Raw genomic sequence first — 22,492 nt, 5'->3', positions numbered from 1 at the left:
AAACACATCTCAGCAAGCAGCACTTATGCATACAAGCTGAAACCTGAGACAGATGAAGAATCACAAGGAATTGTCGTAAGTAATCTGCATTTGACCAAATAGACATGACGAAAGATACATGACTCCAGGACATACACTGCTCAGCCTTTATTTATTTATTTAAAAGCCACGGCTTTGAACAGCCCACTACAGAGCAGTTTATTTCATTCCTCATTTAGGTTTAATGATAGTTATTTGAGGCAGGAAGAGCAACGTAAAAAGGCAAGGAAGGAGGGTCATGTTGACCTATAGCAGTCCTAAAATCCTTTCAAAGAAGTGATGCAAGGAAAGCAAATGATGGCATCAGGTGATGACATAAGGAGGAGGAGAAAGAATTTGATCTATTGACTCATAGTATGCTTCAGAGGTCCACCATGGAACAAAAAGCTAGGAGCAGGATCAAAAAGGCACATAAGTTGATTTATTGACACCTTATAGTCAACAGTCAATTTGAAAGCATATCCACCAAGTGAGCAATGAGAAGCCATCCAGAAGAAGTAGCTTAATGGTTTTGTCCAATGACTAGGATCGTTTTCACCCTAGATTAATAAAAACAATTTTGGGGGAAAGCAACCATATGGTCTTCAATTTTTTTAAAAAAAAAAAACATTTGAAATTGTGAATACCTCAGGACTCTAATAGTTACAGTAGTGATGCATAAATGTGGCATAAGTTTTCAAGTTCTCCAGTTTTCTACAAGCAGGCATAATTCAAAGAAAATAAATTAGAAGATGAGGGAAGAAATGAAAACAGAATTTAAAACTCAAAGTTCCCAAATCTTGCTTGGTGGATTGGCCCTGCTGATGTGTGTGTGTATGTGTCTGCAGCTCCAATACGGTTGCTTCAGGCTCAGAGAGGAAAACATGGTAAAGTGTCAACTTCCTACTTGCATGAATGCAGTTAGCGGGTTTTTCTCCATCTCCACCAATAAGATAGTTGCCTGATACTCAGAGAACTACTCATTTCTTTCTTGGGGCTTACAGGCTACCATTCATGAAGCAGTAGTATTTTTTAAAGCTTTAAAATGGTTCCCCTTTCCACCTGCTCTATGATTTGCTGCTTTCTGGTCATTATTTTATAACGTCTATCACTGACCACTCCTGAACTGTATGTGTGTGTGAATGTGTGTATGTCTGTGTATATATATATATATATATATATATATATATATATGGCTAAAGCAGACATCCATTGTTCTTACATCAGTCTGAACTAGAATGTAAGTACAAGTATGTTACATTTATATGATTAGTAAGGTTGGGCATTCTTCTTCCACTTAAGTTATGAAAAAATGGAAGCAATCAGCACCTAGAATAAATGTATTTGTGTTTTTGGCTGAATCCTGTATACTTTTTTGGGGAGATGTTATCAATCACCATGGAACCCCCAGTGGTGCAGTGGGTTAAAGCGCTGAACTTGCTGACCGAAAGGTCTCAGATTCGAATCCGGGGAGTAGCGTGAGCACCTGCTGTTAGCCCCAGCTTCTGCCAACCTAGTAGTTCGAAAACATGCAAAAGTGAGTAGATCGGTAAGGTTGAAAGGTAACAGTGCTCCTTGAAATCATGCTGGCCACATGACCTTGGAGGTATCTACAGACAATGCTGGCTCTTCGGCTTAGAAATGATGAGCATCAACCCCCAGAGTCGGAAATGATAGGACAATGTCAGGGGAAAACTATCAATCACCAGACCATGGCCATGGAATTGGGTTGCCATTTGTAGCATACTACTCTAAAAGGCTCTCCGTCCACTCATTACAGAGAGGCTAGAAGGCTAATAGGTTTCTGGAGTTAGAACTTTTGTAGGATGAAATCCTACAAAATGATGCATAGATGTGGCGTGAATTGGGGTGGCATTTGTAGCATACTACTCTAAGAGGCTCTCTGTCCACACATTTTAGAGGCTAGAAGGCAAATAGGTTTCTGGATTTAATACTTTTGTAGGATGAGATCCCCTAAAAGAAAAGCACCATTTGGGAATTTTTGGACTACAAATCCCAGAACCCTCCAATCAGGCTGACCAATGGCCATGCTAGATGGAGCTTCTGGGGGTTTTATTCCACACAAAGTGACTTTCCCAAGTTCTGGGATCCAATGAGCACACACAACCATCACAGCTGCTAGTAGTGCCATTGACCATTGCAGGATGAAATCTTCATGCATGTGTAAACTTCTGTGCCCTAAAAACCCCCCAAAGCATTGCAAGAACAAGGCCTCACTGTACAGCCGGTGCCATAGGAACAATTCTCTGTTGTTTCTTGAATGTATGGTATCCTGGCTCAAGAAAGCAAAGTAAACAGTTTTAATTTCTGAACACCAATTGTCCCTGACTGAAAAATGCTGCCAGCACTGATAGGTATGGTCTTGTTTCTTGCTTTCACTAGCTGAGCACTTCTCTGCTTGCTAAGAGAGGAGTGTGAAGACTCAAAAACATCTGTTTTACATATAACAGAAGCCACTCTTGTTGTAGTATGGGTGTATTGCAAGATTTTGGGGGCGGGGAGAGACTCCAAATGACATAGCTGCAGGATGCTAAAGTCTCTGGAGAAAGCTAGCTCACTATGGGCAGGATATACTAAGAAACTGATCCATACCGTCACTTAGAAGCACATGCATGACTAGAGAATGGTGTGCGGAGAAGAAAGCAGCTGGGAGTGATTTTGGTGGGTGTAGTTGCCAACACTTATCAACAGAAAAAAATGAAGAGATTGTAATCAGCAAATCTTCCCTTAGCTGCACCTAGGCATGCATGAACTGACACACACGCACACACTTCAGAAGCCCGACCCTTCCATCTGTCTCGTACAGGCTCTGTATCCATAGCATCAGAATGTCTTCTAATCTTTAATAGAGTGATCCTCTCAATATCTCTCTATAAACCCAGGACTGGCTAGCGGCCTGCTTTATAAACACTGAACTGTAAAATGCCAGAGGGACAAGGAGAAGGCCATGGATGTGATGAAGCTATCAGCTGGATTCTCAGAATGACAAGTTCTGGTATTTCAGTTCTTAAAAAGGAAGGAAAGGATTTTAGAATATCTGCATGATGTCTCACTGTAGAAATGTCCACTCACACTACATAACTTTAGTTTTGTGGTTCCTCTCAGCCAACTCCACGACATGACGTTTCTACCCTTTAGCTCACTAAATATGAAAACTTGCACAGTGCCACTGTGATTACCAAGATGGAGGGCTTTCCTTGATTCCTACCACTGGCACAATATAAGGAATTTCTTCTGCCCCAGCTGTATCCCTGAATGTGAGGACTGTGGAAATGCCCTCAAAGTACCTAGGAAGACGTATGAAACTTCTTCCCTTGATGGACACTACCCTACTATATTCAATAATAATAAACTTTCTACCCCGCACCATCTCCCCAATGGGGACTCGGGGTGGCTTACATGAGGTCAAGCCCAATCAACAAATTACAGCAAAATAAAACCAAAAACACACACAAGAAACAACAACAACATAATTACATAAAACATATGAATACATTAACAATCTAAGATTACAATAAACACAGTCACAGTAACAATGGGTGGCTACATGCGTGAGATAATGATTAAAAACTGATTAAAAACTGATTTAAAACATAGGTGAGATAAAAGGAGAAGCAGGTTATTTGTGGAGGGGGGTTCATTAAAACAAGGATTGTGGAAGCTTTCCCACGGGGGGGGGGGGATGGGACGTATACTCCAATTACAAAACATTGAGGCTAAGCAATAGTGTGAGGTTGTATAGGCACAAAGGCACAGCGGAAGAGCCAGGTTTTAAGGTTCTTTTTAAAGGTTTCTAGGATAGGGGCTTTACTAATCTCTCCAGGTAATTAGTTCCAGAGTCGGGGGGCCACAGAGGAGAAAGCTCTTTCCCTTGTGCTCAACAGGTGAGTTTGTGAAACTGGCTTGCTTGTGAAATATATTCAGTGCTGCTACCAGATATCTTGTCTGAATCCCAGGTCTTTTATAGATAGCATTTATGGAGGCCAAAATGTATATATAAACACAAATCTTTATTTATTTACAGATGTTAATAATATCAAAGCAGATTAAATATCTATTACATTTAAAACACCACAAATTTCCTTTCAATCTTCTCCCCAACTCCTTTCCTTATACTCTATTATAGACGCTCTCTAAATTATCCATCTCAGTATTCCATAGGGCAGAACCATGGTAGTTAAAGTAGAAAAATAGCCCTACAATTGTGTAGTGTGAATGGACCAAAGGGTCTGAATCTCTGCTCAGTCATGGACACCCACTGGGTGACATTGGTCAATTCACACTCTCTCATCACTGAGGAAGATAATGGCCAACCACTTTTGAAGAAATCGTGCTGTGAAAACCTTATGATAAGGTAACTTACTATATGTCAGAGATTACTTGAAGATACACAGTAAGAACCACCCAAGTCCTGCTCTCACTTCTGTTCATCAGGATTTGGAAAAAATCATTTTTGAACAAAAAAGCATGGCTAGTAACTTTGAGAGTGTGTGGTCCCCAAATGTAACTTTTCTAAGCTCTGCATCAGACATTCCCACAAGCAAGTGGGTCATAAAATGCAGTTCTGGAAGCCTGGTAAGTGTTGCATCTATAATTTAGAAGTTTTCTGGGATGTCACCAAGGGAAGAAATAACTGAGAAACATGAAAATGCAGCTGTCTTTTGATTGCCTTCTTCAGCAAAGGCATTAGCAAAGCAGGAGCGCTGGCAGAAGATGAGACCAGCAGGAGACCAGTCCCTCTCCAACCTTTCTTCGGTGGAATCTTGTCCAATTAAAATCATCTCAGTCCATTGTGATCCGCTGGCGCTCTGCTGCTGACCTCCCAGGTTCAGGCAATCATGCCTGCGGAGAACAAATTACTTTGGTTCTCTCGAATCTTCAGTCGGAAGCCGGAGTACGCTTTTTGAATGATCGCACAGAGACTGTGTAAGCACTGTAGAGGGGCATTGCTAAGAAACAAAGATATTTTATAAGAGAAGCATCCGGGTTCTCAGTTAGGAAACAGGGACTTCTCTGGAAAGAAGCTGTTTAACACATAGGGATTATCTAAAGACATTAGTTGGCAGTAGAATGAGAGGAGGCAAACAAAACATTTCTCCCTGCACCTAATAATGTGGATTTCATTCATGATTCAGTTGTCACAAGATGTGATAATGTTTCCTAGCTAGGAAAAGCTTTAAAAAGGATTTGACAAATTTGTGAAGAAGCTGTAAGTGTGGGACCACTCAACAGTTATTAGTGGAGGTGTCTGGGTGTATCCACACTGCACAATTATAGTATTTCAATACCACTTTAATTATCATGGCTATATATTACAGAGACTGTGGCTTTGTGAAGAATTATTTCCCACTAAGCTTGAATGTTATATTTATTGGAAATAGCAACCTTCCAAGCCTTCACTGTTTGTAAATTTGTATAATTGTTAACCTGATTGTCTGTCTATTTGTCTTGTGTGTCTAAGGCATTGAATGTTTGCCTGTATATGTACATTGTAATCCGCCCTGAGTCCCCTGCGGGGTGAGAAGGGCGGAATATAAATACTGTAAATAAATGAATAAATATATTATATTTGCCAGTTTGACTGTACCTCTTTGGTGTGGGAGAGGCTTCAGACTCAGGATTCCATTTTTGTTATACATTTGCATCAGTGGAGGTGGATGCATGTTTTTGTTTGGACTTTAGTACAGTATGCTTTTAGACTTCAGTGGAGGTGGATGCATGTATGTTGCTGTTTGGACTTTGGAATAGAGAAGTATGACTTATGAGCTTCAGTGAGTACAGCTATAAGATTAAAGACATTGGACTATGGACTAATATGCTGAATATATACAAGAAGTTTGTTAGTAAACCTGAGATGTTATTTTTAAAGAAGACTACTTTTGTCTCATGAGTGCATATTTTAACTAAGAGGGTTCAAAGGAGTATATATCTTTTGGGCAACTGCAATTACAATTATAACTGCAAATTCTACTTTAAAGAAGCAACCATCTTCTGCTAAACAATATATTTTTGTAGTGGCATGTCTTTGTCCTTGGCAGTTTAAAGATCATGGTTCTTCAGTTTAACAGCCGAGTTGCCTGTGTGCCATTACATTAATGCTTGTGGATATCACTTTTTCAAAGAGTTGACTTCTAACAAGGGCATGTGAAAAAAGGCCTCCCTCTTCTCTGGTCAGCTATTTTGAAGATACCCCACCTTACTTTGATATCTCACCAATAAATATAAATAATGTTTAATTCTGCTGCTACCATACAATGTAAAGGAATGAATCCATCAGGCGAGGGTGTTTTAAATATCTTTGCCACCTTTTCTGCTCCTTTAAAATAGAGGTTAGAAAGTGAGAGAGACTTTGCTTAAAGTAAAACAGTAACTGATGGTTTATTTGTATCCTTTTTGTGACAAAAGTGTGATGGTTTCCAAAATATAAATGCTTGGTGGTTACAAATGAGGTAAATATTCTTTTATGAAGATGTTACAAAACAACATTTCAGCATGACTTTCATTCAAGCCTTTCCTCTTCCCTAAAAGACTTTTAATATTAACACATGAAAACACATGAAAACTGGTTTCCAACAATCTTTGACCTGACATAGAGATCCTGACCACTTGGTACTTTTAAACCTTTTAAACCTTCTTGACCTTTCAAGAAGAGTTTGCTCCAGGCACTGTCAGCCCACTGTATGCTAATCAAGGTGGTCAGTGGAAAGATTCACACCCAGCCCAACTTACAAAAGCCCCTTTGTCTCATCCTGGCCATTCCACAGATATATAAACCCCCTTTTCCCCATTTCCAGCAGACCTCACCTCTGAGGATGCTTGCCATAGATGCAGGCGAAACGTCAGGAGAAATGCCTCTAGAACATGGCCATATAGCCCGAAAAAACCCACAAGAACTGAGGATTTTAAATGTTGGCTTTCTGTCTTCTGGAGGTTGTATTAAGAACCCAGTATTCTCTTTGAAGATTTTTTTTTAATTCTTAACCACCCTCCTCTACAGATGCTCTAAAATTATAAAAACCCACTCTCCTGGAGACTTCCATTTTCCTTTCACCTATAAAGCCTTCTTCCTTCTCCAACAGTCTCTACCTAGAACTGTTGAAGACACCTCCTCACCAGGTGTTCCTAAACACTTTACCTGGGGTCCATCCAGTTGGCATTTACGCACCAGGTTATTCTTTTAATGGTATGGTTTTACTATGTTCTTACCTTATCGTTAACATTTCCTCTTACCATACACTCTAGCCACAAGGTAAATAATATCGGCAGTTTGGCCTTTGCCATATGTGAGTCCTCCCATGCCACTTCTAATTTATTTCTGGGCCTGGGTCTGACCACTATGATCTGGTCTTCCACTTGGTTTCGCCATTTTAAAGGGTAATGTTTTTACACAATGTTGAATCATTTTCCCACACATATGATCCCAATTTATTGTTTGCCCACACAATAGTTAAACTCTCACATTTTATTGAGGACACAGGTGTTTTTCTGTGCAATGTCCCATGGCTCCAACACAGCCTTGACTGCACTGAACCACTATCTCTTTATGATGGTCTTTGGGCTTCTTCTCATTGCCTCTTCTTTTCCTCTTTTCTAGCATCATACATCTTCTTTGGGTGACTCGCCGCTGTCTTTGAGGGACGGTTTTCCTCCTCACAGGATGATCATGAGCCTTCTCTGCTTTTCTTCCTCTCTCTCTCTCCTGTGGTTTCTTCTTAGAAGCTGAGGTGATTTCAGACCTTTTTGGCTTCTTGACCACTGCTTTCCTGGCTCCTCTGGCAACCATGATGGGCTTTTGGCAATTCTCTTGACCACTTTCTTGGCTACTGGCTTTTCAGCTTTCAACGCTGATGAAGTGTGCTTCTTCTTATCATCAAAGGTGTTTTTGCTCTCACACATTGTGGGGTTTTCAGCCAATGCCCTCCGGATTTCTTTTTTCATAAGGCTGATGATCTCTTCAAACAGGATAGCATTTTTCTTTCTTTGTGCCACCCTGTATACTTTATCCCCAATAGTTTTGAATAGATAGGGTTTTTCTATATTGGGCATGGCACTTTCAGGTTCAGCTCCTTCCCACAACCCTTGAAGTCTCTCATCTTCTTTTGGGGCCTTTTGAAACTGTCTCGCATGATCAATGTCCAAATGAAATGGGACTTCTGGTGCGTTGTCATATTTATTTATTATTATTTATTTAAAACTTTAATATAAATATCCCGATCTTCTCTCCCTCCATAGAGGGACTCAGACCGGCTGACAGCAAACATTCAATGCTAACAGTAAAAATCTAAACTATCATTCATCAACAGTGGATTAACAAATACATATAAGGATAAAATACATAAAAGATTGGGAATCAGGAACCATTTCTGATGTAAAATTTCTTTCATTTCCCCCACCCCACCCTACCCTACCCTTAGCTTCTGGTGACTACATTTACTTTGCTGCAATGTGCTGCCAAGTCATTTCCTATAATGATGGGTATGTCTAAGCTTTCCATCACTCCCATCCACCACGTACCCACAAATTGATGGTATTTAACAGGTAATTCAGCCACTTGGACTTCGAAATAGGGCCCCTGTATTCCTTTAAGACAATACCTCTGATCATGTATTATCTGTTACTGAACTGTTCCCCAACACTCCATATTCCATACTCTAAATACTTTAACTGCACTTTCTGTCAGGGCGTTGCTCTCACTTGTGCAGTGTGGAAAAATCATGAATGAAACCTCTTACATTAGGGTTTAGGTAGACAGCAACTGCAAAACAGAAAGAAATGGAGACAGCAGTTAAAACTCATCAGTTTTCCCCAGCATATTTGAAAAAACATACTTCTAAAGTTTGGTCACCAAAATAACAATTACTAAAGAAGTGGAGTTTGGTGGAAAAAAATCATCTCTGTTCTTTCCATGTTATTTCTGCCTCTGGTACCAAAGCTTCTGTTTAAGAAGTAATGCCCAGAAGCACTTCTACCTTGTTAACTGAAATTTTCCTTATATACTCATTTTTAAAAGCAATTCAGCAACCTGTAGAATTCAATCATTTCACACTGATAAAGATAGAATTTAAAAGCAAAAAAAGTGCTGCATACTGTTAAGAGTTCTTTCTTTTTTTCATTTGGGAACATAACGTGAGCAAGGATAGGGCCATTCAGACCTCCCTAAGGAGAGAGTTTTAATGTCTGCAATCAGCCATAAGAAGTCCCTCTTCCTTGTTTCCACCAGATGTGTGTGGGGAAGGCAGTGGGACTGAGAGAAGGGCAATATTAAAGTAGAATTAAACTATTAAAATATTAAATCAACTTCAAGCATGCATTTAAAGAGCATACAAAAAAGCAATGATAAAAAATCAGTTAAAGATAGTACAATTAAAACAATACAGCACCTCTGAAAAGCACTTTCTTGAAAAACCTTCAGTTCTCAAAGCCTGTGGGTATAGTATAGTCTTTTCTTGCCAATGAAAGGACTTCAAGGAAGGGTTTTCCAAAGAGGGCTCTCCTGCTGATCTCAACAGCTAGATTCACAATGAGATTGGTAGCTGCAAAATCTTAGGCAGCCAGGCCTCAAAGACTTTTCCTTCAGAGATATTTACTGCCTTTTCCCTCTTTTCTTTCTTTTAGCACCTACTTTCTTTAGGGTTTTAGAAGGAATAGAGCAAAGGAAAGGTAATCGCAATCTAAGCATGTATTAAACACTCAGGCTGCAATCCTATGGATATTTACTCCCAGGGGAGGAAGCACAGGTTGCACAACAATTAATTGGAATTCCAAAATCCAAAACATTCCAAAATTCAAAATTATTAACATGGGTGGTTACATCTTTGTTTTCTGTTGGTTCAATGTTCACAAACTTTGTTCCATGCACAAAATAACTGAAAATATTGTACGCAATTACCTTTAGGCTATGTTGAAAAGGTACGTAAGAAACATAAATGAGTTTCTGTGAGTTTTCTTGGCTGTATGGCTATGTTCCAGAAGCATTCTCTCCTGATGTTTCACCCACATCTATGGCAGGCATCCTCAGAGATTGGGAAACTAGACAAGTGAGGTTTATATATCTGTGGGATGTCCAAGGTGAGAGAAAGAACTCTTGTCCTTTCAAGGCAAGTGTGAATATTGCAACCTCTGAGGATGCCTGCCATAGATGAGGGCTAAAAGTCAGGAGAGACACACATAAATGAGTTTCATGTTAGGCTTGAATACCAGTTCCAATATAAGACATTATGTATGTATATGCAAACACAGATATTCCAAAATCCAGAAATCTAAAACACTTCTGGTCCCATGCATTTTGGATGGGAATTACTCAACTGGTATTTATTTATTTATTTATTTATTTATTTATTTACTTCATTTATACACCGCTTTTCTCAGCCCTCAGGTGACTCAAAGCGGTTAACAACAGCAAAATTCAATGCAAAAACATCACAAAACAAATATGGGACAGTTAAAAACAGTAGCATCATCAACTATTAAACATCAATATAACAATCATTAGCGTCTCATCATTAAAATCAGAATCCAATCTCATCATCCATTATTCCGTATTCCTATATTCAATTACACTGCTTAATCGAATGCTTGTTTGAATAGCCAGGTCTTCACTTTCCTCTGAAATGCCAACAGGGAGAGGGCCGATCTGATATCTGTAGGAGGGGCGTTCCACAGCCGAGGGGCCACCACTGAGAAGGCCCTGTCTCTCGTCCCCGCCAGGCGCGCCTGTGATGCAGGCGGGACCAAGAACAGGGCCTCCCCAGATGATGCCCTAGTTGGTTCATAGGAGGAGATGCATTCGGAGAGATAAGTAGAGCCAGAACCGTTTAGGGTTTTATAGGCTAACACCAGCAATTTGAATTGTGCCCGGTAGCAAACTGGCAGCCAGTGGAGCTGGCGCAACAGAGGAGTTGTATGCTCCTTGAGTGCCGCTCCTATTAGCAACCTGGCTGCCGAACGCTGGACCATTTGAAGCTTCCAAGCAGTCTTCAAAGGCAACCACACGTAGAGAGCGTTGCAGTAGTCTATACGGGATGTAACCAGAGCATGGACTACCGTGGCCAAGTCAGACTTCCCAAGGTACGGGCGCAGCTGGCGCACAAGTTCTAACTGTGTGAATGCTCCCCTGGTCACTGCTGAAACCTGAGGTTCCAGGCTCAGTGATGAGTCCAAGATCACAACCAAGCTGTGAACCTGCGTCTTCAGGGGGAGTCTAACCCCATCCAACACAGGCTGTAAGCCTATGCCCTGTTCGGCCTTGCAACTGACCAGGAGTACCTCTGTCTTGTCTGGATACAATTTCAATTTGTTCGCCCTCATCCAGACTGTTACAGCGGCCAAGCACCGGTTCAGGACCTGAACAGCCTCCTTAGTAGCAGGTGGAAAGGAGTGACAGAGTTGGACATCATCCACGTACAGATGACATCATACCCCGAAACTCCGGATGATCTCCCCCAGCAGCTTCATGTAGATGTTAAACAACATGGGAGACAATATTGAATCCTGTGGAACCCCAGAAGACAATGGTTGTGGGGTAGAACAGGTGTCCCCCAATAACACCTTCTGAGATCAACCCTCTAAGAAGGACCGGAGCCACTGCAGAACAGTACCTCCAAGGCCCATCCCCGCGAGGCATCTCAGAAGGATACCGTGGTCGACGGTATCGAAGGCTGCTGAGTGGTCCAGCAGAACCAACAGGGACACACTCCCCGTCTAGCTCCCGGCGTAGATCATCCACTACTACTAAACACTCTGAAATTTCCTATCACATAGACTTGTGTATGTTTGCACAAAAAACTTCTGCTTTAAAATGTTCATGACTTTTATTAGACCTATTTAGTTGTGCAAAAAGGCCAAACTTTGTGTTTCCTCCTTCGGAGACAGCAGGAATCAGAAAAGGGGAACTTAAAATACTGTGCTTGATGTTTTAGTCTGAGAAGAAAGGTCATTGAGAAATGAATGCATCATAACATTTTTTCCCAGTTTGATTTCTTCCCAGTTCTATTTTTCTAGAGAAATTTCTTTTATCCCAGCTGCTTTTATTCCCAGTGTAGAAATTTGGTAAGTATCTCTATAGATCCTGTATAGGAAATACTATATGGATACTTTTGTCCTTCTGCCACAAGTTTCACAGACAAAGTGGGTGATGAACCAGCAAAATGTCAACATGAGCTGCTGGAGCTGCAAAACAACAGTGAACTGGAAGGCAAAATACAGCAACGTGACTCTTGTGGAGTTCGACAAGCTGTGTGCTCATGATAAAGCATCTCCAGAGACATGCTTTTAGAATAGCATCTTTGTTTGAAACAACCTACTGCTGTGAGCAGTTGTTCCTAAAGTGAACACTTGCAAAGATCCACCACCGGCTTTACACCAGATGAGAAAGGCAGTTGTAAATTCTTGGACCATTAATACAAGAGAATGTTCAAAAATTGTCCAAACAAAAGCATTCAAATCAGAAATGGAACAAAAAAGGACAGGACACAACTGAAGGACAGGAAAAGGCAGGTGTCACACACAGTTTTACTATATATGGCTGTGTCTGCACTTCAGAGTCAGAGTGGTCCAATACAATTTTGAATGCCATGGATCCATCCTATGTAATCCTAGCATCTGCAGGCTGGTGAGATGGAATTTTCTGCTGGAGAGCATTTGAATTATGAGCTTTCTAGTAGAGAATTTGAAGTACTCTACAAAACTACAAATTCTAGGATCCCAAAGCACAGAGCAGTGACAGCTAAAGCATTCTTTCCAACATTTGACAGATGAAAATTGGAACATACATGGCCAAGCAACATCAGAGTGTGGTCAAGATGGCAAAAATTATTAATGAGGGAAAATGCTCAAGCTGGGAGAGGCTGCAACAGCTAGCTTTTGCCTGGGGTACTGGAACGGTAAAACATTTTCCACTTCTCTTCTCTCTTTCTGCTGAGTCAATTGAGTATAAATTGCATTTTCAGTTCCAATTAGGTTTGCAGCAACTGAAGTAAGCTGAGGAACTAGGAGGAAAGTGTGTGGAAAATCAAATGAAAAAGTGGGATGACAATGGATTAATCAAGACTGTCCCTGCCATATTGGAAGGTGTGGTTCAGTACTATCAGGTTTTGTAGTTCACAGAACGTATTAAGGATGGCATCATGTTGTAGTTTATAGACATGTAAATGCAGCTTGTGCACAAGTACATTATTTTTATTAGGGTACAGAAGGCTGTCTTTTCCCCCTTCTACTCTGTCTGAAAACCTCCCACTGTTCAGTAATTGTCAATCATCTAGAACAGGCATGGGCAAACTTTGGCCCTCCAGGTGTTTTGGACTCCAAGCTGAAGTCCAAAACACTTGGAGGGCTGAAGTTTGCCCATGTCTAATCTAGAAAGACACCTCCTGTTGTTGTTTGCAGGTAGAGAAGGAAAAAAGCTGGAACGGCTATTAGGACCATAAAGATCCAGTTGCTCTGAGCTCCCATGGGAAGGAAAATGCAGGTGTATCCCACCTGAGAATGGTTTCCTTTCTCTACAACCAAGCTTAAACCAGCTGCATTTCCATACTCTGAAATGCCTCCACCACAGGTAAGTGAAAACAGCAGAGACTTGAAAACAGATAAGCAGTGGGAGGGCTTCAAGCTGTGTGTGCAAAGCTGAAGGTCTTTTCTTATAAAGGTCAACAAACACTGTGTTTTTAAAAGGGTACTATACAGTTGACCACCAATGGCATGTGGTCAATGTGAGCATTCTACTTTAACTCTTAGCCCCTTTCTACACAGTCCTTATATCCCAGTACCTGATATCAGATTATCTACTTATCCCAGATTATATGGCAGTGGAGGCTCATATGATCCAGTTAAATGCAGATAACCTGGGATCAGATCCTGGGATATAAGAACAGTGGAGAAGGGGCCTTATTTTTTTTTAAGGAATTAATCCTTTCTCTGGGGAGGGTGGAAAAAAGCTTTGTCCATCCTGGGATAACTTAAAAGAAGCACCGATCTCCTCTACTCTCTCAGCTCCGGTGCCTTTTTAATGATTGGGTAGGAAAATGTCTGCAGCAGCCATGGACGATTGGCTCTTTGACAGTACTGGTGCTTTCCCTTCTCCACAGAATGAATCTTGATTTATCCAGGGATCATATCAAAATCTATAATTTTGGCTCCCAAATATTCACTTGACTTTTACATGAAATTGGCATATACATATGTGCTTTTCTGTAACTTCTCTACAAAGCTGCAGGCAGATGTGGAATCTTGTCCTAAGAATGGTATTCTCAGATCTGCCCAGGTTTATGTTGGCCTTCCCCATTGCTAGGGCATGTCCCTTGATAGCCTTTCCAAAAGGGAATTCTGCTCTCAACCCTTATCTAGGATATATGCATCTAACCTTTTCCCCTTGTGAGCGAAATCATCTCAGACTGGGAGGAGAACTGATTTAAGTGAATAAATAAAAGACCTCCCCTAAAGATCTTAAAAACCTTGGAAGGTTCATATGGGAAAACAGAGGCTCCCCAAAGCAGCTAATACTAATATGAAACATGTAGTTATTTAAGAAAAGCAATTCCTATATGCAAATGTTCAGAGATTTAATTGATTAATTAATTGATTAATGGGCTAAGATTTCTTTAATCAGATGATAGCCCCACTAATCACTTAATTAAACTGAGTGCTCTGTGAAATAGTATCTTCTTAACTTGCTGCCTGAGGCTCAAGCTAGGCATTACATGAGAGGCATGAATGCATTTTCCTCATCTGTTTGATTGTCAAAGTCACCTTGCATCCTGGGGTTAATAGGCACTGGGCTTGGGGAAAAGGTTTCTTTTTATTACTATTGTATTGTAGTATGGAGGAAAGAATTAAGTTCTTTCTCCTCACATCATTCTTCTTAGCAGGAGTGTTCTCCTATGCTGATGGCTGCTATTTCAGTTTTTGAAAATGCTTGTACAATATATTTCCATGCATACTTCTAAATATGAGCCAGAGTGGTGCAGTGGTCTGAATGTTAGAATAGTAGTGTAGGTGACTGAAGTTCAAATCAGCACTCAGGCATGGAAGCCACTGGTTGACCTTGGGCCAGTCTCACTCTCTCAGACTATAAAGAAGGCAATAGCAAACATCCTCTGAATAAATCTTGTCAAGAAAATCATATAATAGGGTCACTTCTATATAAGTCAAAGTTGACATGAAGGCACATAACTACTACTACTACCACTTTTACTTCTTAACAATGAGAGAGCTCAATGAACTGCACTTCAAAGTAGTACCACAGTTCAATTTAACAGCATCAGTGCAGAGGCCAAAGGTGTGGTAAACTGTGACCCTCCAGGTGTAACTGAACTGGAAATCCCATCAGCTCTGGCCATCATAACTAATTGTGTGAAATTCTAGGAGGTGCACTTCAACATGTGGAGGATGGACTTTGCTAAATCCTGATATAGGCAACCTTTGACTGGCATGATTGTACATTGTACCACAGAGGTATATGGCCTATTGTCCTCCCAACCCTGTTATATGCCTTTGAAACATGATTTGTCTACAGACATCACACTCAACTACTGGAACGATTCCATCAATGTTGCCTCCAAAAAATCCTGCAAATCTTTTGGGAAGACAGGAGGACAAATGTTAGTATTCTGGAAGAAGCAAAGACCACCAGCACTGAAGCAATGATCCTCCACCATCAACTTTGCTGGACTGGCCACATTGTCCAAATGCCTGATCATTGTCTCCCAAAGCATTTACTATATTCTCAACTCAAGAATGGAAAACAAAATGTTGGTGGACAAGAAAATATATTTAAACATGGGATAACCTTTAAAACTGTGGCATAGACACTGAGAACTGGGAAGCCTTGGCTGTCGAGCACTCTAACTGGAGGTCAACTGTTACCAATAGTGCTGTGAAATTAAAAAAGGCACGAATGGAGGGCAAAAGGGACAAAAGTATCAAGAGGAAGGCACATCAAGCCAACCCTTATTGGGACTGCTTCCCAATCCAGAAATCGATGCCCTCACTGCAAAAGAGCATGCAGATCAAGAATAGGTCCCTACAGTCACCTATGGACCCACTGCAAGACCCTACAATTAGAAGGCAATCATACTCGACCATGAGTGACAACCTATGATGATGGCCATTCAGATGTCCTCAACAACTGTCACCATTAATTTTCAGTTAGGCAGTATGAAAATTGTTATTATAACTTTAGCAGGACTACATGTTACCCGGTCCTCCTTCACCTCAAAGCTGAAGCACAGTTGTGCTTCTTTCATGTAGATTTCTCAGCAGTTATAGAACTTAAACTCTGCTCAGCTCTAGTCAGCATGTCCAATGACTATCAATAATGAAATGTGTTGTGCAACAACAGAAGGGCCCCCAAATTTTGCACCTCTTGGTTGGGACATAGAACAGCAACTCTCTTTAAAAAGGCCATTCCTGTTGTTGGGATGTAGCTCTATTATCTGTGAGGAAGTGTTATTTCCCTATCCTCCAAAAAGGAACAAATTTAGCTGAAGATACAGACAGGCAAGTGTTGTCCGATTTGGTCAAAGGTAGTTTACTCAGAGTACAGGTGTTCGTGAGCTCAGGAGTGCCAATGAATTGGGATCCAGAGCAAGAAAATCAGATACTTTTTTTTTTCTTTTTCTAGTTTAGTCTTACATGTACACAATGAGAAGAGATGTATGTGTACCAATCATAGATAGCCAACCAAAGAATTAGCACAAGTCCCTTGCAAGTAACCAACTGACTGTTAAGTTGCCTGATACTGCAACAGCAGGCAGTAGAGGGGGCATGGTTTCACAGCAGCCTGTTCCATTGAAAGCTGATGCGGCTGTCTTAGTTTAATGAGGTGGCTGCTATACTCCATTTTACACTCTTGTACTCAGGAGTAGGAAACAAGCTCTGTTTTCCATGCTGACTTTGTCAATACTTCTGGGCTAGCAACAACTGGAATGAAGATTGTTGTAGTTGTGTGCCTTAAAGTGTTTTCCAACTTCTGGTGAATCTATCATAGGGTTTCCTGGGACTGAGTGTATGACTCGTTCAAGATCATCCAGTGGTTTTCCACTGAGATTAAGATTCTGTTCTCCAGAGTTTTAGTCCAACACTCAAACCACTACACCAGTCCTCTCCTAAATACATGCACATAGCATGCCAGTGATCTGTATTCTGGTTCAGAACCACAAAACGTTGCAAGATCATTCATGTGCATTACAACTCCCTAAATCCCTCAGTGGTGACACTGAGGGAGGATTTTGACAGTTGTAGTCTGAAAGTGATTTTTCCAAGTTCTGGCATAGAATCTTCAATCTTGAGCTATTATCATTAGTTATCAATTTTATTTATCCAATGCACTTGTTTCTGACCAATTTTCTTACACAGTACTGCCCTGCCTTGATGAGTTCTCATGATGCCCCTGTGAGCCTGGTCCAAAACCACTGAGTGAACTTGTTATCTGAGAGGGGATTTAAACCCCAGAAGACCCTTCAGAGTACATGTCTGAACTTCCATTGTCATGTTTGGAGATTCTGTGATTCATGTTTGGCTGTCCAAAAAAAAGAGTAAGTTTTCTAAGCCCTGTGCCACATTGTCTTTCACACGGAGAGCAAGGGTAGAATAATGAATCATTATTGCTGTGGTAGCTAACACCAGGTTTTCTTTCAGATCTACAGCTGCTGCCATGGGCCGTGCCTTCCCTCTGCTAGACAACCAGCACATTTGCTACACAGCTGTTTTGCTGAGCTGCGAATCCTTTGGAGAGGCACCACCAGTAGCTCGTTGTGTCTACGTGCTGCTGTTGCTGGTAAGCCAAGTGTGGGTGTGCTAGGCAGCAGGGAGTGGGTGTGCTCAGAGAGCTTCCTTGGCAGCCAAGCGATGAGTGGGTGTGAGGCAGCTGCAGAGCTCTGGACTCAGCCGTACAACGAAGGTAGTACTGCAGAGTAATCCCCTAATATAGACAGCACTCTGTGTGTGAGCACAGGCAAGTCCAAAAATCCAGCCTGTGCCTTGGGTCTATTCAAGTAGTTCTCTCTGAGGACTGCATTGGAAATAGTGTCCCCCTCCCCACATAGAGTCTGTTAGCTTCAGTCAATTTCAGCAAGCTATCAATGAATGCCTTTTGACTCCCACTGCAGGGAGGAAACTAGCTGGGTATAGTGTTGGTCTTTCCCTTCTGCAAGCTTCCCCAGTCCCCGCTCATGCCCTTTTATTAAACAGCCAGCTGGGCTGAATTGCTGTAGGGAACCTTGATCACAGAGAGAGATTTCCGAATGCTCCATGACCTCTCAGGCAGAAAACACAATTAATCTAAGGTCAGGGGGCAAAGAAGCAGGCACAGAGGAGGCAGGGAAAGTAACAATCTCTCCCCCACATGCCCTAGATCACAAACTTACATTATCTAAACTGGGGAGTTACAAGTTTTACAGCAACTGAAGACAACTTCCAACAAGGTTTAATCCTGGCTAAACTCAGCCCTGAATCCTGTTTTAATGCCACACAGGACTATGCTGGATAATGTGTAGTATGCAGTTTCTTATCACACAATAATCAAACATTGCCCATTTCCATCCCAACAGAGAGCCAGTAGTTCTAGGCAGATCCAAATACCTGTTATCTTACTTTTAATCAAATTGACATCTGCACTTCTATTTCAGCTTCATCCAATTCGTTTTTCCTTTGCTCTAATTATATTTTCTGGGCAGTATTTATATTTACCATGCTTTGGCTGCAATCCTATGAATAAGAAATCTCCACTGAACAGAACAGGATTTAATTCTGAGTAAATATACATAGGACTGTGCTCTCTATGAGCCAGTCTGACTAAAGTGAAGTGCACCACAAATGCTGAATATCTTATCTATCTGCACACTTAACCAACGTATTGGCATTCCTGACTGTACTCTAAAAGAGACAGAATAATGGAGTGAGGTTTGTTTTACCCAACTTTCTAAAGGCAGCCATTTTAGTTTGTTGTTGCAAAAACAAGAAGATGATTAGTAGCAATTTACAGAGTAGAAACTACACCATAGCATAAACTTCCATAGAGTACTGCTCACTTAATCAGATAGATAACATTTTGTGTATGTTGCACATATAGAGGAAAATGTATGATATAATAAACTGGTTAGTTTATAGGTCTCACGAGATTCCTTGCCATTTTATCCAATCATACTTTTGGCATCCATAATAAAATTATTACACCTGATTTCTTGTTTCATTCAAACATAGGCCTTGCAAATTAGGAATGCTATTTTGCCCTTTGTGAATCATAGAATCATAGACTCATTGAGTTGGAAGAGACCTTGTGGTCCATCCAGTTCAACCCCCTGCCAAGAAACAGGAAAATCACATTCAAAGCACCCCTGTCAGATGGTCATCCAAATTTTGTTTAAAGGCCTCCAAAGAAAGAACCACCACCACTGGAACTTCATAACCGGAACATCTCAACTTAGTTACTAGTGTTAGTTCACAGGGTTTTTTTTAATATACTGACTATTTATCTGCCAAATTAACAAAAACTAGGTAATTGTTGTGAATATGTGAGGGCTCCAGCATCAAGACTAGCAGGCCATTATAAAATTTGGATATCCAAAACACTCTAAATTTTTGTCCATATAAGTGGCTGAGTTAATGACATCTTTGCTTTCTGATGGTTCAGTCTACACCAACTTTGTTTCATGCTCAAAATTATTTAATGTCATGTATAAAATTACCTCTAGGCAATGTGTACAAGGAGCATATGTATCATAAATTAGTTTTATGTTTAGAAGTTGTTTTCATTTCCTTTCTATCTCATTATGTACATATATACACTGATATTCAGAAATCCAAAACACTTGTAGATCCAAGCATTTAGGATAAGGGATACTTACCCTGGTTATAAAATTGTTTAAGACATAGCATTAATATACCAAGGCAAGGGTAAAATATAGAGGATTCTATATGCAAAGATGGTTATAAACTTTTATATTTTTGATTGGTAATTCATTAGAATACTCAATTACTGACCACCAAGGTCCTGATTCTTGGCACCTGAACATTTTGTGGGGTTCAAACCAGCTTGCCCTCTTGTCCCTGGGTCCATGCCCCACATCCACTAAATTTGACAACTTTCGGCCTGTTTCCAATCTCCCCTTTTTGGGCAAAGTCATGGAAAGCGTGGTGGCCTCACAACTCCAGGTATTCTTGAGAGACACGGATTATCTGGATTCGGCACAGTCTGGTTTCAGACTGGGACATGGTACTGAGACGGTCTTGGTCGCCTTAGTGGATGATCTGCGCCGGGAGCTAGACAGGGGGAGTGTGTCCCTGTTGGTGCTCCTGGACCTCTCAGCGGCCTTCGATACCGTCGACCACGGTATCCTTCTGGGGCGCCTTGCGGAAATGGGGCTCGGGGGCACTGTTCTGCAGTGGCTCCGGTCATTTCTGGAGGGCCGCACCCAGAAGGTGTTATTGGGGGACACCTGTTCAACGCCACAGCCTTTGACTTGTGGGGTTCCACAGGGCTCTATACTGTCCCCCATGCTGTTTAATATCTACATGAAGCCGCTGGGTGAGATCATCCGGAGTTTCGGGGTGCGGTGTCATCTGTACGCAGATGATGTCCAACTCTGTCACTCCTTCCCACCTGCTACTAAGGAGGCTGTCGAGGTCCTGAACCGGTGCCTGGCCGCTGTAATGGTCTGGATGAGGGCGAACAAATTGAAATTAAATCCAGACAAGACAGAGGTACTCCTGGTCAGTCGCAAGGCCGAACAGGGTATAGGGTTACAGCCTGTGCTGGATGGGGTCGCACTCCCCTTGAAGGCGCAGGTTCGCAGCTTGGGTGTGATCCTGGATTCATCGTTGAGCCTGGACCCCCAGGTTTCAGCGGTGACCAGGGGAGCATTCGCACAGCTCAGGCTCGTGCGCCAGCTGCGCCCGTACCTTGGGAAGTCTGACTTGGCCATGGTAGTACACGCTCTGGTCACATCCCGCCTTGACTACTGCAACGCTCTCTACGTGGGGCTGCCCTTGAAGACGGCCCGGAAGCTCCAGCTAGTCCAGCGCGCGGCAGCCATGTTACTAACAGGAGCAGGACGCAGGGAGCACACAACGCCCTTGTTGTCCCAGCTCCACTGGCTGCCGATCTGCTACCGGGCCCAATTCAAGGTGCTGGTGTTGGCCTACAAAGCCCTAAACGGTTCCGGCCCAAAATAACTATCTGACCGCATCTCTGCCTATGAGCCCACGAGGACCTTGAGATCGTCTGGGGAGGCCCTTCTCTCGATCCCGCCTGCCTCACAGGCACGCCTGGCGGGGACGAGGGATAGGGCCTTCTCGGTGGTGTCCCCCCGGCTGTGGAACACCCTCCCTGTAGACATCAGACAGGCGCCCTCCCTTATGACATTCCGCAAGAGCCTAAAGACGTGGTTGTTTGAGAAGGCGTTTGACTAAGTGCTACAACAAATTGGCAATGATGAGTGGAACGGAATATGAATAACGAGATTTGATTGTGATTCTATGATGAGACGTCGCGAATGATTTAGTGTAATGGTATTATTAATAGTGATGTTGTTATTGTTGTTTATGATATTGCTTTCATTGTAAATTGTCTTTTTATATCTTGTACACCGCCGTGAGTCGCCCTAGGGCTGAGAACGGCGGTCAACAAATGCAGTAAATAAATAAATAAATCCAGCTTTTGCTGATACCATAGTGAGCAGGAAGCTCAAGCTCTATGGGCTATATATTTACTTAATCAAAAATATTTATCCCCAACATTTGAAAAGTTTCCAGCTCACAATAAAAGGAAAAATAAAATTTTAAAAAGAATAACAATATTAATAAATACAACAAGTAGCCTAAGGGAACAAACTTCAACACATGATTGTCAGCAAAAATAGCAGCATGCAATAAGGCATTCCCCGGTTTGTGCACCATTACTCAAAATACATAAAGCCAGCTTTCTGTAGATATAGCAGAAACATCCTAGTCCCAGTCTGTTCAAACCTTTGAAAGCTGAAACCAGTGCTTGAATTGCTTTGGAAACAGATGAATAGCCCATGAAAATCCACAGATTTTAAAGTTATGTAAGCTTTGTATGGGAAGTTCCATCAGAATTAGGGTAAATTTCTTTCTTTTTTTGTATACGAAGAATGTAAATCTTTGCATTTTTCATCTTCACAGACACAAATAAATAATTCTATTCACTGCACCAAAATTGTGAAGTTTTGGGGAATCTTTGCATACTATACTTTGGAAGTTTCTAAGCATAGGCTGGATGGACATTTGTTGGGAGTACTGTGATTGTGTGTTCCTGCATGGCAGAGGGTTGGACTTGAATGGCCCTCGTGGACTTTTCTGATGCCATGATTTTATTATTCTTTCAAGGAAATATTTTGTGGAGAAATGTGTATGTTTTTTCCACAAAGAAAACATATTTCTTCCACAATATTGCTGTTTTCTGCACACAAAACTCATTTTCTCTACAAGAGCAATTATTTAT

At 41.5% G+C, this 22,492-nt stretch overlaps 1 long non-coding RNA gene across 1 annotated transcript; it reads left to right on the top strand.

The window, feature by feature from the left end:
• LOC137096618 (uncharacterized) lies at positions 1 to 17,920 on the top strand. The gene is made up of 4 exons (XR_010909549.1): positions 1 to 75; positions 13,423 to 13,591; positions 17,389 to 17,567; positions 17,671 to 17,920. It is a non-coding gene; the product is annotated as an uncharacterized lncRNA (long non-coding RNA).
• The last annotated feature ends 4,572 nt before the right edge of the window (positions 17,921 to 22,492 follow it).

This window comes from Anolis sagrei, chromosome 3 (assembly GCF_037176765.1).
Source record: "Anolis sagrei isolate rAnoSag1 chromosome 3, rAnoSag1.mat, whole genome shotgun sequence".
Lineage (NCBI taxonomy): Eukaryota > Metazoa > Chordata > Lepidosauria > Squamata > Dactyloidae > Anolis > Anolis sagrei.
The sequence above is the reverse complement of the archived record's forward strand: the minus strand, read 5'-3'. Positions and strand labels throughout refer to the sequence as shown.